This window comes from Loxodonta africana, chromosome 1 (genome assembly GCF_030014295.1).
Source record: "Loxodonta africana isolate mLoxAfr1 chromosome 1, mLoxAfr1.hap2, whole genome shotgun sequence".
Lineage (NCBI taxonomy): Eukaryota > Metazoa > Chordata > Mammalia > Proboscidea > Elephantidae > Loxodonta > Loxodonta africana.
In genome coordinates, this window is record NC_087342.1 from 45,250,522 (window position 1) to 45,266,696 (window position 16,175).

At 42.5% G+C, this 16,175-nt stretch overlaps 1 protein-coding gene across 19 annotated transcripts in view; it reads left to right on the top strand.

The window, feature by feature from the left end:
• FARS2 (phenylalanyl-tRNA synthetase 2, mitochondrial) overlaps positions 1-16,175 on the top strand; it is a 643,593-nt gene that overhangs the window by 8,702 nt on the left and 618,716 nt on the right. For 17 of the 19 annotated variants that reach the window (XR_002787652.2, XR_002787653.2, XR_010321138.1 and 14 more), the window contains exons 2-4: positions 7,718-7,821; positions 8,399-8,485; positions 8,879-8,987. The exons of the other annotated variants lie outside the window; for them this stretch is intronic. The gene's annotated coding sequence lies outside the window, so the exon portion shown is untranslated. The remainder of the gene's footprint in view (positions 1-7,717; positions 7,822-8,398; positions 8,486-8,878; positions 8,988-16,175) is intronic. 19 annotated transcript variants of the gene reach the window in all.

The window sequence follows — 16,175 nt, forward strand, 5'->3', positions numbered from 1 at the left end:
TCAGTTCCGACTAATGGTGACGCCCTGTGCTTCAGAGGGGAACTGCACTCCGTAGGGTTTTCAGTGGCAGTGATCTTTTGGACGTATATGACCAGGTCGGTCTTCTGAGGTGCCTCTGGGTGGATTCAGACTGCTAACCTTTCGGGTTAGTAGCCCAGTGCTTAATGATTTGTGCCACCCAGGGACCTCCTTGGTCCTCATTGAGTCTGTGCTTATCCATTTCTGGAGCAGCAACTATAGCCCGGGGATAGGATTATACTGGTTAGTTTAGGCTTGAACCACCTGCCTAACTCGTAGAAGCAGGGGTGGAGGCAGCTGCTCCCAAAGTACTATCGGCTATGAAAGTTGGGGGATGGCTATGTGGGCGTGGTGGTATACAGAATTACCAAGAGAAGGGGGACTTTTTTTTTTTAATGGTAAAAGGCAGCTAAGTTCACCCTAGCAATCTCAGAGCGAGCATTTCTTTATGTGGTTGTTTGATTAATCTTTGCTCTGACCCTAGACTGCGTATTCCACAAGGACAGGTATCTGTTTTTTATTGCTATTCTTTCCCCACCACTTAGCACCTAGCCTTACTCATAGTAGATGATCAGTAAGTATGTCGGATGGATTAATTCATAAGCTCCATATAACTCACCTCTGAAAAGTATTGAGTGACTGGCAGATTGTGCTTACTACCCAACAACCGTAATTCTTCCTGACCTGCAGAACCCTGGTTTTGTCTGGGTGGCCGTGTAACAGTTCCTGGGAATAAATTATATTGGTCTCAGGCAATCATGGTGATTGCATTCCCTCTTTGTCAGATACTTGATTTTCTAGCCTTTCTAGCCAGGGGGGGCCATGAAACACAAATCTCGTTCTTGAGACAAGGGAAGTCTGCTGGAGGGTTTCTGGGAAAGATTTTGCTTTCTGTTAAAAGACACGTATTCACAAAGGAAGGCTTACTTATGCCATCTCTTCTCTCCTGCTGGGGATACTAGCTTGATGCTTGAAATGCAGCAGCCATCTTCAACCATGAGAGGTAAAAAGCGTGAGAGAAAGGCCAAGAGAACACTAGAGATTCCAGCCTAAAGCCCTGATTTCTGAGCTGCTGAATGAACCCTGGAACTGGATACCTCCAGACTTCTTGTTGAGTGAACAATAAACGCCTCTCTGTCCTAAGCCACAGTTATTGCAGCAGATCGACACATCTTGATATAATGCTAAAAATAAAAGAGCTTTATTGTTTCTGCCTTGCCAAAAGCCTTTATTTAGAATTTACTGCAGTTGTTAATTTAAGGGTATTTCTCTTTGCTGCTTGTGAACCTTGGGCTATTTTCATTGCAGAAATCTGTTAAGTGTACACTACAGGCCAGGCTTTTCTCCACTTCAGGAGTTCTGTATGTGAGGGTCTGTGGCTGGAATAATGAGTCTTTGCTTATACCCTTCACATGACTAAGGACTGCTCAGCTTAAGTGCCACTTCTTCAGCAAGGCATTCCCCTATGCCAGTTTAAAGTACCACTCATTATTCTTTCTTATAGCGTGCTATTCTTAATTTTTCATAATTTTAAGTTATCCATCTGCATAATTGTAAGTTATTGGTTTAGTGTTGATTTCTTCCACGTAATGTCAGTGCCGTGAGGGCAGAGACCTGATTGATTTTGTTCAAGCAGTTGTTGAATGAAAGAAAACATGAGTGAAATCCTTAAATTTCTGTATCTTCTACCTGTCTGACCTGTCGTCATCAATAGCTTTAGGTAACGTTAAATGTTCAGCCACAGCACAGATTCTGTTTCATTTCTTCAGGTTATGTTGTTTCTTGTTTGTCGTGGGATAGGTTTAGATTTTGTGTGGTTAGACTTTAACTTTCTTTGCCTCAATGGAAACTATAATGGGAATACCTTCGCGTTCTAACTGAGCAAGCACCTTGTCAGTTCCTTCAGAAGAGTGATGTATTTCGGATGCTTTTTTGTTGTGACTTACTCTCCCAGAGTTTTGCATTATCTTAAAACAAGCTTTATTGGCATTGTTTTTATAATTTGAAGTGATGAGCCCCTGGTAGTGAAAAGTTTTTATTTTTGATATCCTTGGAAGCATAGAAATGATTTCACATTTTAACAGGTTATTGTGTTTGGTTACCAGGCAAGTTTTTTTTTTTTTTAATAATTTTTATTGTGCTTTAAGTGAAAGTTTACAAACCAAGTCAGTCTGTCACATATAAGCTTATATACGCCTTACTCCATACTCCCACTTTCTCTCCCCTTAATGAGTCAGCCTGCTCCCTCCTTCCAGTCTCTCCTTTCATGACGATTTTGCCAGTTTCTAACCCTCTCTACCCTCCTATCTCCCCTCCAGACAGGAGAACCAGGCAGGTTTTAAAATTGCATTTAGAGTCTGTATTTTCTTTCTGAAAGTGGTCTTAAGAGAGATTGTATGAATTATTGACACAAGTTATTGACTTAAAATTGAAATACTTTTAAATATAATTTTTTAATTTCAGCATGCTATAATCCTAGATTGTTGGTGTTAGTTTTCTATTTCTAGGGAGATTTACTGTGCATTTTTGAAATGATTGTAAATGCTCTACGTATGTGATCCAAACCTGTTGCTGTCGAGTCAATTCTGACTCATAGTGACCCTATAGGACAGAGTTAGAACTGCCCCATAGAGTTTCCAAGGACCGTGTGGTAGGTTCAAACTCCTAGTCTTTTGGTTAGCAGCCGTAGCTCTTAACTGCTACGCCACCAGGGTTTCCATGTATGTGATAGTCAGGGGGAAACCTTGACTGGGATTTGGCAATTTGGTTGCAGTTCACAGCGGTATCACAGATTATTCATATCACTTAACATTTGGGTGATCATATAAATTATTTTGTAAATCAGGACTGTTTTGAAATGAGAGAAATGGGTGGTATTAAATAATTATGCTGGGACAATAGGCGTAAATGTGGACTATCTTAGGCTAACCGAGATAAACAGCCACCCTATTTGATACAGCAATTTGGGATGACGGTATGAATCTGGAAACTCTTGTGTCTTAACACATTGCAGCTGAGCCAGTTCTGACTCAAAGCGTCTCCATGTTGTTGTTGTTAGGTGCCGTCCAGTCAGTTCCGACTCATAAGGACCCTATACACTGCCCGGTCCTGAGCCATCCTGTGTCAGTCCACCTCATTGAGGGTCTTCCCTTATCCACTGACCCTGTACTCTGCCAAGCATGATGTCCTTCTCCAGGGACTGGTCCCTCCTGACAACATGCCCAAAGTATGTAAAATGCAGTCTCGCCATCCTTGCTTCTAAGGAGCATTCTGGTTGTACTTCTTCTAAGACAGATTTGTTCGTTCTTTTGGCAATCCATGGTATATTCAGTTTTCTTCACCAACACCACAATTCAAAGGCATCAGTTCTTCTTCGGTCTTTCTTATTCATTGTCCAGCTTTTACATGCCTGTGATGCAGTTGAAATTACCATGGCTGGGGTCAGACGCACCTTAGTCTTCAAGGTGACGTCTTCGCTCTTCAACACTTTAAAGAGGTCCTTTGCAGCAGATTTACGCAATGCAATGCGACTTTTGATTTCTTGACTGCTGCTTCCATGGCTGTTGATTGTGGATCCAAGTAAAATGAAATCCTTGACAACTTCAATCTTTTCTCTGTTTATCATGATGTTGCTCATTGGTCCAGTTGTGAGGATTTTTGTTTTCTTTATGTTGAGGTGTAATCCATACTGAAGGCTGTGGTCTTTGATCTTCATTAGTAAGTGCTTCAAATCCTCTTCACTTTCAACAAGCAAGGTTGTGTCATCTGCATAATGCAGGCTGTTAATGAGTCTTTTCCCAATCCTGATGCCCCATTCTTCTTCATATAGTCCAGCTTCTCGTATTATTTGCTCAGCATATAGATTGAATAGGTATGGTGAAAGAATACAACCTTGACACACACCTTTCCTGACTTTAAACCAATTGGTATCCCCTTGTTCTGTCTGAAGAACTGCCTCTTGATCTATGTAAAAGTTCCTCATGAGCACAGTTAAGTGTTCTGGAATTCCCATTCTTTGCAGCGTTATCCATAATTTGTTATGATCCACACAGTTGAATGCCTTTGCATAGTCAATAAAACACAGGTAAATATCCTTCTGGTATTCTCTGCTTTCATCCAGGATCCATCTGAAGTCAGCAATGATATCCCAGCAGTCTACTTCTAAAAAGCATTAGCCAGTGAAAACCTTATGAATAGAGTCTCCGTGTTGTTGTTGTCAGGTGCCGCCAAGTCAGTTCCGACTCATAGCGACCCTATGCACAACAGAACGAAACACTGCCCTGTCCTGCGCCATTCTTACAATTGTTGTTATGCTTGAGCTCATTGTTGCAGCGACTGTGTCAGTCCACCTCGTTGAGGGTCTTCCTCTTTTCCGCTGACCCTGTACTCTGCCAAGCACGATGTCCCTCCCCAGGGACTGATCCTTCCTGAAAACATGTCCAAAGTATGCAAGACACAGTCTTGCCATCCTTGCTTCTAAGGATCATTCTGGTTGTACTTCTTCTAAGACAGATTTGTTTGTTCTTTTGGCAGTCCACGGTATATTCCATATTCTTCACCAACACCACAATTCAAAGGCGTCAGTTCTTCTTCAGTCTTCCTTAGTCATTGTCCAGCTTTCACATGCATATGATGCGATTGAAAACACCATGGCTTGTGTCAGGCGCACCTTAGTCTTCAATGTGACACCTTTGCTCTTCAACACTTTCAGGAGGTCCTTTGCAGCAGATTTGCCCAATGCAATGCAATGTCTTTTGATTTCTTGACTGCTGCTTCTATGGCTGTTGATTGTGGATCCAAGTAAAATGAAATCCTTGACAACTTCAGTCTTTTCTCCGTTTATCATGATGTTGCTCATTGGTCCAGTTGTGAGGATTTTTGTTTTCTTTATGTTGAGGTGTAATCCATACTGAAGGCTGTGGTCTTTGATCTTCATTAGTAAGTTCCTCAAGTCCTCTTCACTTTCAGCAAGCAAGGTTGTGTCATCTGCATAACGCAGGTTGTTGATGAGTTTTCCTCCAATCCTGATGCCCCGTTCTTCTTCATACAGTCCAGCTTCTCGTATTATTTGTGCAGTATACAGATTAAATAGGTATGACGAAAGAATACAACCCTGATGCACACCTTTCCTGACTTTAAACCAGTCAGTATCCCCTTGTTCTGTCCGAACTACTGCCTCTAGATCTATGTAAAGTTTCCTCATGAGCACGGTTAAGTGTTCTGGAATTCCCATTCTTCGCAGTGTTATCCCTGGTTTGTTATGATCCACACAGTCAAATGCCTTTGCATAATAAAACACAGGTAAACATCCTTCTGGTATTCTCTGCTTTCATCCAGGATCTATCTGACATCAGCAATCATATCCCTGATTCCTCGTCCTCTTCTGAAACCTGCCTGAATTTCTGGCAGTTCCCTGTCAATATACTGCTGCAGCTGTTTTTGAATGATCTTCAGCGAAATTTTGCTTGCGTGAGATATTAATGATATTGTTCTATAATTTCCACATTCAGTTGGATCACTTTTCTTGGGAATAGGCATAAATATGGATCTCTTCCAGCCAGTTGGCCAGGAAGCTGTCTTCCAAATTTCTTTGCATAGATGAGTGAGCACCTCCAGCGCTGCATCTGTTTGTTGAAACGCCTCAATTGATATTGCATCAATTCCTGGAGCCTTGTTTTTCGCCAGTGCCTTCAGAGCAGCTTGGACTTTTTCCTTTAGTACTATCAGTTCCTGATCGTATGCTAACTCTTGAAATGGTTGAGTATCGACTAATTCTTTTTGGTATAATGACTCTGCGTATTCCTTCCATCTTCTTTTGATGCTTCCTGCATCATTTAATATTTTCCCCATGGAATCCTTCACTATTGCAACTCGAGGCTTGAATTTTTTCTTCAGTTCTTTCAGCTTGAGAAATGCCGAGTGTGTTCTTCCCTTTTGGTTTTCTATCTCCAGCTCTTAGCACGTCATTATAATACTTTATTCTGTCTTCTCGAGAGGCCCTTTGAAATCTTCGTTTCTTTTACTTTATCAATTCTTCCTTTTGCTTTAGCTGCTCAATGCTCAAGAGCAAGTTTCAGAGTCTACTCTGACATCCACCTTGGTCTTTTCTTTCTTTCCTGTCTTTTCAGTGACCTCTTGCTTTGTTCCTGGATAATGTCCTTGATGTCATTCCACAACTCGTCTGGTCTTCAGTCATTAGTGTTCAGTGCATCAAATCTGTTCTTGAGATGGTCTCTAAATTCAGGTGGGATATATTCAAGGTCATATTTTGGCTCTTGTGGTCTTGCTCTGATTTTCTTCAGTTTCATCTTGAACTTGCATATGAGCAATTGATGGTCTGTTCCACAGTCGGCCCCTGACCTTGTTCTGACTGATGATATTGAGCTTTTCCATTGTCTCTTTCCACAAATCTGATGTAGTCAATTTGATTTCTGTGTGTTCCATCTGGTGAGGTCCAATGTGTATAGTCGCCGTTTATGTTGGTGAAAGAAGGTATTTGCAATGAAGAAGTCATTGGTCTTGCAAAATTCTATCATTGGATCTCCGGCATTGTTTCTATCACCAAGGCCACATTTTGCAACTACTGATCCTTCTTTGTTTCCAACTTTCGCATTCCAATTGCCAGTAATTATCAATGCATCTTGATGGCATGTTTGATCAATTTCAGACTGCAGCAGCTGATAAAAATCTTCTGTTTCTTCATCTTTGGCCCTAGTGGTTGGTGTGTGAATTTGAATAATAGTTGTATTAACTGGTCTTCCTTGTAGGCGTATGGATATTATCCTATCATTGTATATACGATGACAGCGTTGTACTTCAGGATAGATCTTGAAACGTTCTTTTTGACGATGAATTGCAACACCATTCCTCTTCAAGTTGTAATCCCCAGCGTGGTAGACTGTGTGATTGTCCCATTCAAAATGGCCAATACCAGTCCATTTCAGCTCACTAATGCCTAGGATATTGATGTATTGATGTTTATGTGTTCTATCTCATTTTTGAAGATTTCCGATTTTCCTAGATTCATACTTCGTACATTCCATGTTCCGATTATTAATGGATGTTTGCAGCTGTTTCTTATTTTGAGTTGTGCCACATCAGCAAATGAAGGTCCCAAAAGCTTTACTCCATCCATATCATTAAGGTCGACTCTACTTTGAGGAGGCAGCTCTTCCCCCGTCATCTTTTGAGTTCCTTCTAACCTGGGGGGCTCATCTTCCAGCACTGTATCAGACAGTGTTCCACTGCTATTCATAAGGTTTTCACTGGCTAGTGCTTTTCAGAAGTAGACTGCTGGGTCCTTCTGTCTAGTCTGTCTTAGTCTGGAAGCTCAGCTGAAACCTGTCCTCCATGGGTGACCCTGCTGGTATCTGAATACCGGTGGCATAGCTTCCAGCATCAAAGTAACACACAAGCCCCCACAGTACGACAAACTGACAGACACCTGCGGGAGGGTCTCCATAGGCCTGGACAAAACTGTCCCATAGAGTTTCCAAGGCTTTCCGTAACCTCTGCAGAAGCAAACTACCACATCTTTCTCTTGCAGAATGGCTGGTGAATTTGAACCGCTGACTTTTTGGTTAGCAGCTGAGCACTTAACCATGGCGCTGCCAGGGCTCCTTCCTTGTGTTTTAGGGCCTCCCCTCTCGTGACAAGATTATCTTACTGTCATGTTTTGGTCATCTTGTTTTGTTTTCAGGGAGGGAGAAATTGCAAGACTCTAGAGTCTGAGACTCATCAAATGGTTCCATTTTGCCTTCAGTTCTCTACGGATTCCCTGTCATTGCTGCGCTCTGCCAGAAGGTGGGATTCCTCAACTGTCTAGATAGCTCCAGATCCCAAACTGCTGTGTCTCTATTGGCAGTGGGAAATTGGGGGTTTGGGTGGGGTTTTCTGTGCTTTAGGGTTATCTTTGTGCATAATCAGATTTTAGCATGAGGTGTGCTTGGGAGGAAGGGAAGTGTTCTTTTATTGTTTCACTTAATAGAAGAATTGTGGGTTCATGATTATATCTAATCCCAGTCTTATCGTTGGACCTATAAAAGAACGCTCTTGAAAGTTAATTAAAAGAAAAAAAGAAAAAACCATTGCCGTTGAGTCAATTTTGACTCATAGCCACCTTAAAGGACAGAGTAGAACTGCCCCATGGGGTTTCCAAGGCTGTAAATCTTTACGGAAGGAGACTGCCACATCTTTTTCCCGTGGAACAGCTGGTGTGTTTGAACTGCTGACCTTTCGGTTAGCAGCTGAGCGCTTAACCACTGTGCCACCAGGGCTTCTTTGAAAACTAATAGAAACATAAAAAAGCAATCAGGCATTTCTGTACAGGGGCGTTTAGCAGGAGATTGGCAGACGTTTTGGGTCTTTTTTTCCTCTGCAGTCTGTCCTCTGGAAGGGACCGCAGCACCTGCCTTACCTGGGGTTAAGACAGTCACAGTCTGTTCCCTCAGCCTGCCTTCCACGAAAGGTAAAATGATTACGTGTCAGCAGTATGTGACCCTGAGCCTTATGTGGGAGGTGTTCCCGGGGTCAGAGACAATACTAGTTTTCTTCCTTTCCAAATAGCCTTAATTGACAGCCAGGTGCTGCGAAAGACACCGGATGTGGGTTCTCACTTGGCTGTCACTAATGAACGAAGTAGGCGCTGCTGCCTAAATTTTCCCACCCTCCTCCAGACCCTGAAACTTAGAAAGCTTGACTAAGTGGCCCCAGTTCACATGGCAGATTTGGTATTTTGAACTGAGGACTATTTGATTCTAAAAGTGTTTGCATTTTCTACAGTGTATCATGTCATATTTGATTTGATGGTGCAAAGCCTAATAGCCTTGATAAACTAAAAAATAATTTTTATTTTCTGCAGTTGGCGCCCTCCTACAGCGCATCCAGTTTTCCTGCTGGTAAAATCCTTATTCCTTCCCCACCATGTGGCAGAAGCATGTCCTCCTGTCGCACTGTGGATACTCCCTCAGGTCAGCTCTTCCTGGACTCCTCCCCTGCTTTGTAGATACAGTCAATAAAGTTCCTCTCTTTTATCTCTCATCTAGGTCTTGTTTTGTTTATGTGTCGAACAATGTATTACTAGCAGATAGATATTGAATTAAATTATTAGATTGACTGCTTTGCATAGGAGTCAGTAACTATTTGCTAATTGACATCAGTAATTCAATGGAATATCCCACTAGTGCTGGAGTTTTATGATTTACTAATGTCGCTTGTTTTTCTTATTTCTTTTCCCCTCAAAATTGGATTTCTTTCAGGCTGGAGGATGCTTGTATTTGAAGCTAAGGTGAAATTTCACACATGTGTGGTTCTGTTCTCTAGCTCAGGTTTTTCTCCTTCACTACTCTGACATCCCTGGTGTCTGCACTTGTCCGCCCCCGCCTTACTAACGTGACTGCTCTTTGTGTGCTTATTACCTGCCGGCTGTTATCTTACTTAATACGAATGACAATCCTATGGAAAGATGAAACCTACCTAGTAAGGGGCCCAGAAAGGATTCAGAGTCAAGCCTGTTTTATGGACTGAAACACCTCTGCAGTCTCAATTTTAAGCATTTCTGCCCCCCTGTCATCCCTGCATATCCAGCTTCCTCCCTTTAGTTGCACTACTCCAGCAGTTGTTTGACCCAGCGGGACATATAAGCCCTTGACCCCACTACATGTCATATCCTCACTTTCCCCCTACAAAGCCTAGTCTCCCTGTTAACTGCTTTGTATTATCATCGTTATTGGTCTGCTTTGGACTCCTATAGTTCTCAGTTCTGACTGCTTCCCTATTTCATTGTTATGCTTTTATTAATACATATGTTTTACAGTGCAAGAAAGAAATGTGAGTATATGTACACCTGGCCTACCCACCATGTATTTCTGGGATTTGATGACATTTAATGATACATAGCCATTATGTTGTACTAGATTGACCCATGGAATATAAGTAAAACACAACTTTCCCCCCCTGCAATTTTGTCCTTTTAAAGTTGTGTTCAGTGGGGCTATCTTCCCCTGCCTCTGGGTGAAAATTTACTTTTTACCTCACCTGCTCTCCCTGCAAAGAAACCTGTAATGACAAAGAGTGTGCAGCTGCCTTTTTTGTCTTCTAAATCCTTTCCCCCTATGTTAGCTCTCTACCTCTTAGGCTTCTGTAGGGCTGAAGAGTGAAGGCTAAAGGGATACAGTGGTTCTCCATGAGCTTAGGTGATTTACTACTCCAGGCTTGACTATGTAAAGTGGCATTTTCCTGGGCTGTATAGAGGACCTCTGGTGGGCCCTTTCAATGCCAGTTCTTTAAATTACGTGATTCTTCTTTGGCTTGTTACACCCCCCTTCATCTCTGGCCCTTCTGAGGTCCCTTCCACAGAGGAACACATTCCTTGTTGGTGTCCTCTCGCCTGCCCAGGTGCTCTTGGGCAAGACTTGAAATGGCCCTGGCTGGCATTCTCTCATGTTGTCTTCATCTGGTCCGTGAGAAATGCCTACCACTGGGTGGGGGGGCACAGGGACATTCCACACGCAGCCCTCTGCTCTTTCTCCCTGCCCTGTCTCAGGTTTCTGGCTTGTCCCGATACCTGTTGGGTGCGTGTTCATGCTGTCCCTCATTGTGTAGAACACGTGTCAGCCTCCTCTCCCAAGGGGTCAGCTGGAGTTTCCACTTCTTGAGCTAAGGACAGACACCCGCTCCTTTTCCCTTGGCGAGAAGGGAGGGCAGAGGTGCCAACAAAGCTCTTTCTGAAGACACCCTCATAGATTCTCCTTTCTCTGCTCTGGCCCCTTTATGTGTTTGCACTGATTATATAGTCCTAGAATTGTGGAAATATTTTTACCTATTTGTACATTTTGGCATGTGGGAGTTTATTCAGTTTTGCCTCATTCAAAATTTCAGTTTAACATCCTGACATAGTTTTTTGTAAAAATGGTACATGCTCGTTATCTAAAAATCCAAAGAAATTAGCAAAGTGGAGAGAGAGGAAATTAAACTACTTCAAATCTTGTAATCTAGAAACAACTATGGTTAATATTTGGGAAACATCATTCTAAGGCTAATTCTAAATGCCTTCCCCTGAATGTTTACATAGATGGATGGAAGGATAGATGGCTTAAGAAGTCTGTTAGAAAGAATTATACCAAACATGGTATTTTTACTTTTTAAAAAATATTCAATTTTACTTAAACGTAGCTGAAGAAAGAGAAGTTATAAAACCAAAGGGTTTGCTGAAATAAAAGCAGTCATGGATGGAACACTGATGTTTGGGTTATTATCATTTTTTTAACTGATTTTAGCTGGTACAGGGCAACGAGTTTATATATAGCCTTTCTGGCCCTGGGTTTGTTGTTCTGTCAAGGTGATTTGGTAGGCCACAATCTTGCAAAGGGATTGATTAGGATGCTATGCAAATATGGTGTGTAAAACCCTTGCAGAAATTGGTCAGTTACTATGCAGACTAGGTGGCTGTGGCCTATTGAGGGAATTGGTCAGCTTGGCCATATTGCTAGGCCTAAAAAAGCCAATCCTGCAGAGGCTGAGGGGGACCTCACTACTATCAAGAAGAAGAGCCAGGAGCAGAAATGTCCTTTGGACCTGGGGTCCTTGAGCTGAGAACCTTCTAGACCCAGGAGACAGACAGAGCTGTAACACTGGAGAAGGTGCAGGATGGCATGGAATGGCCAAGGCATGGGATGAGCACGGGACAGCAGTGGCACAGAGTGAGAGAGCTGAGCGTCTTTGAGCAGGAGGCTTGTTGGAGGAGTGGGGTGCCTCCAGACACCATATGGGGAGCTACAGAGCTGAAACGCTTGCCCGAGCAGGGCAGAGGCCAGGCCTGAGTGAGTCTGGTAGCAGAGGCTGAGAATGAGGCCTGCCTATGGGTACAGTCAAGAAGCTGAAAGCTTCTGGAAGCTGCCCTGATTGATAAACTGTACCCTGTTTCCTGAGTTGTTTCTGTAACTTCCAAGTTGATCCCGATCCTGAATTGTAGCCTGTTACTTCGGCAATAAACCCCTTAACTGAGTATGGTCTGTGAGGTCTCTGTGGCCATTGCAATGAATTATTGACCCAGCAGAGAAGTAGAGAGTACTGTGGGGGGAACTTCCGGGTGATGTCAGAATTGGTAAAAAGGTTGGCGAGTGGAGGTATGTCTGACTTCCACCACACAGGAACCAGCTTTGGGCTGATGGTGAGCTCTCCTCCCCCCACCCCCCAAAGTTAAAGGGGGTCTGACATGGCTAGTCTACAGCTGGTATACAGGATTCCTTTGAAAGATCAAAAAAAAAAAAAAAAAAAAAGTACCTTTGCATTTTTTTACTTCCATGCTCTGCCCTTTGTTACATTTTTTTATTGTCAGGATGTTTACCTTGAACATTGTGTTCTGTAACCATTCACTCCAGTGGTTGTTCAAATGGTTTCAGTGCTGTAACAACTCCATTTTTTATCTCCTGTTGTCTTATAATCACTTCATATGTGTTTGATGCCTTTAGGGGCCCCTTGGCGTCTGATGTTTAGGTCAGTGTGGCTCACATTAGAAGCCCTGAAGTCATAATATGCTCTGTTTTATGATGTAAGTGACTGCTGCCCCTCCCTGCCACCTTCACTGTACCTTGTTGTGGCAGCAACTCATAGTTAGGTTCTAGGTGTTGAGTCCCTTGAGTGGCACAGACGGTTAAGTGCTCTACTACTGACTCAAAGGTTGGCAGTTCAAACCCATCCAGAGGTGCCTCAGAAGAAAGGCCTGCTAATCTGCTTCCAAAAGATGATGGCCTTGAAAACCTTATGGAGCAGTTCTGCTCTGCACATGTGGGGTCACCATGAGTTGGATTGGAGTGGACAGCAACTGGTCTGGATGTCTTCATGGTTTCTTCTTCAGCTCTACCTTTCCCATGAGTTCCAGGGTGATGTTTATAACACACATGTATATATCATTGTATTGCTTCTCTAACTATATTGACTTTACCTTTCTTATAGGATAAAAGGAGACCTGGTGGTACAGTGGTTAAGAGCTTGGCTGCTAACTAAAAGGTCAGCAGTTCAAATCCACCAGCTGCTCCTTGGAAACAGGGTCCTTAGTTCTTCAGAATGTGGCCCCAAGCCTCTTTTCCTTTCCCATCTCCCTCATTTGTTCTCTGTACCCCACTCACCCTGAACTACTTGCTGTTTCAGAATCTTCATGATCTCATGCCTCTGGTCCTTTGCATGCGTGGTTTCCACTGCTTAGAACTTTGCCATCAAGACCAGTGGTGTGCTAGTAGATGGCTAAGAACCGGTTTTCATGGCAGGGTGGAGGAGCCCTGAACTATAGTATTTGACTGTGGTGGGTGTGTTTATACCTGATTTCAAGCTGCCAGCAGGAAGTAACTGCACACAGAAATGGGAAGATATCTTCATAGTCTCTGATGGTGTGGGCTGTCAGCATACCCATGAAGAGTCAAATCTTTTCTGCTTTTGGTTACTGCTTTTCTCTGATGTTGTCACTTCCTCCACTGCCCTCCAGTAGCCATATTGCCCTGTGTTTTAATTCGGGACCTACATTTCTCTATCTTTGGTTCCTTGGTAGTCTGTGAGCTCCTTGAGAGGAATCGCCAATTCTTAGTTCCAGTGCCCGGATGTTCGGTACACCCGTAAGTGGCCAAATCAATGTATCAGTGATATTGGTTTTGGTGTTTCAGATGAGAGCATGTAGATTAATCCTTGTAGACCTGTTATCCTTACTGGAAAAAAAAATCGTTAATGTTTATCTTATTTCCTTATATAGCTCTGCTTCTCAGACGTCCTATTTTAATCATCATAATTGTATACAAGTCATAAGTTGCTAGATCTAACAGGTATATAAGTCAGGTGGAAAGTTAGCTGGGTTTTCTGTTAGTCGATGACAGTTGTAAATGGATCACACATCTCAGCTTTCTGTATTGTTCAGCTGCAAAAGTGTTTGATAATAGATTTTCTACATGAGGCTCCATTGTGATTTAACATGATTTGTTTGCTGCCTAATAATTGATCTGTACCTCCACTGAGCTTCCTTTTGAGACCCGGCCACAAGATGGCAACCCAAGATTTTTAAGAATATTAAAATTCATTATACATGGAAAAGCAGGAAATAAACCTGTGACATTATCATTCTTACTCTTTTTTCTTCAATGTTTCTGTCATAGCTTTGAAGTTCAGACATTGGGAATGTTACATAGGACCTGAAGTCAGCTTTTAGCACAATTTAACAATCTATATCTCAATCTATATTTTAATCTCTCTCTCCTTTTCTAATTCTCCCACTCCCTACCCCTGCCAAAGCTACTGTTCTAAAAAAAAAAATTTCTTTTTTTTTTTTTTTTTTGTGTCTTTCAATTGGGTTGTACAGACCCAAAGGGAAGTTTTACTCTTTGGGTTTGAGAGTTTCTTGATTCATGAAGCAGAAATATTTCAGAGGCATATTTATCAGAAATTCCAGGACCAGAAACCAAAATCTGTATAGGGAAGGCAGGGAACTAAAAGCAGGTTACTGAGCATCCACTTCCTACAGGCCCTTAACCTACCTCCCCATCTTTAGCTTTCTCTAGAACTCTGAGATAGATGGCACTGCCCCATCTCGTAGATGACTAAATTAAAGCTTACAGGGGTGTGATTTACTGAAGTGCAGAAGCTGGAATTGGGGCTAAGGCCATACACAGGACTTTGAAGCCACAGTGTATGCTTGTTTGTTCTAGGACTTGAATCCTTCTGTGCCTCTCGGATCGATAAATATTCCATTTTTCCTAGGAATGGCCTGAGGCATTCTCCCTTGTCTGGGTAGTGGAAATTCTCTCTTGAACTTTTCTCCTTTGCTGGGAAGATTCAGATTCATCACTTCAGTCTTTTTTCCAGAATTAGCATTGCTGACAATTTTGTTTGATAGGTAAGCTATGATCTTCTGTACAAGTTGGCCACAGGAGATCTTTGTTACTGACTTCAGAAAAATATGGAGATTGTGCTGCAGCCATGAAAATAAAGCTTAAGCATTAATTTAAAAAAAAAAAAAATTTTTTTTTTTTTATTTAATTTATTGACTGCCTCTTAGGTGCGAAGGGAGGTGAGCTAAAGGGTGTTTCTCTTCTCTACTGCCCAGGATTTATTTGGATTGTTCAGAAGCTGACACAGTTCTTAGTTACAAATACGTGCGCTACTGGTTGTTTTATATCTTATTCTTACTAATGTTGGTAAAACCCTGTGTGGGGGATGTAGTGGGTCCCATTTCACATGTGGGGAGTCTGAGGCTGAAAGATCGTTTGCGAGTCGGCCAAGTATATGTAACTGCTTAATGGCAGAGCTGGATTTGAACTCTTGTCTGCCTGCCTCCAGGCTCAAGCTCTTCTCTCTCCCACAAGTTGCCTTCCCCTTAGAGACCAGGATTTGGGGCATCTAACCACATTCAAAGCTCAGACCTTTTGGACCTATCTTCATCTGAACTTTTATTCCTTGATTTGTTTCCAGTCCACATTAGTGAACAGATGATCTCTGTCTTGGCCTCACATTAGACACCAGGGGAGCCTTTTAAAAAAATGCTGATACATAATACATACATATCAGATACCAGTATTAAAAAAAAAAAAAATGCATGACACATACCGGATCAATCAGGAACTCTGCTGTTGGGGCCCAGGAGTTATGTCTTTAAAAAGCTTCAGGGGTTTCTAATGTGCCACTGGGATGGAGGACCAGGGTCCTCAGGCTCAAGTCAGACAACTGACTGAAATAGCAGATGCTCCCCATCTGTGTTGATTACCTCCATGCAGCTGTCCCATTGCCATTTCTTAACAGCTTTGCTGGGGTGAAGCCCAGATTCAGTAGAATGATGTAAACAGTAGGATGATGACTTAATTACCATTTTATATCTCTATATCCCAAGGGCTTCAGGAAAAGTCAGATTACTGTGGACTAAGGAGCCCTAGTGGCACAGTGGTTAAGAGCCACGGTAAGCTACAGCTGCTAACCAAAAGGTCAGCAGTTCCAAACCACCATCTGCTCCTTGGAAACCCTATGGGGCAGTTCTACCCTGTCCTATAGGGTCGCTATGAGATGGAATTGACTCAGTGGCAGTGGGATTTTGGTTTTCCTTAAGTGTGCTGAAAGTTTCCCTTTATCTGCCCCTTTTACATGAGGGAGAACCCACTCTTAAGGCAAAATAAGTCCTTTACTTC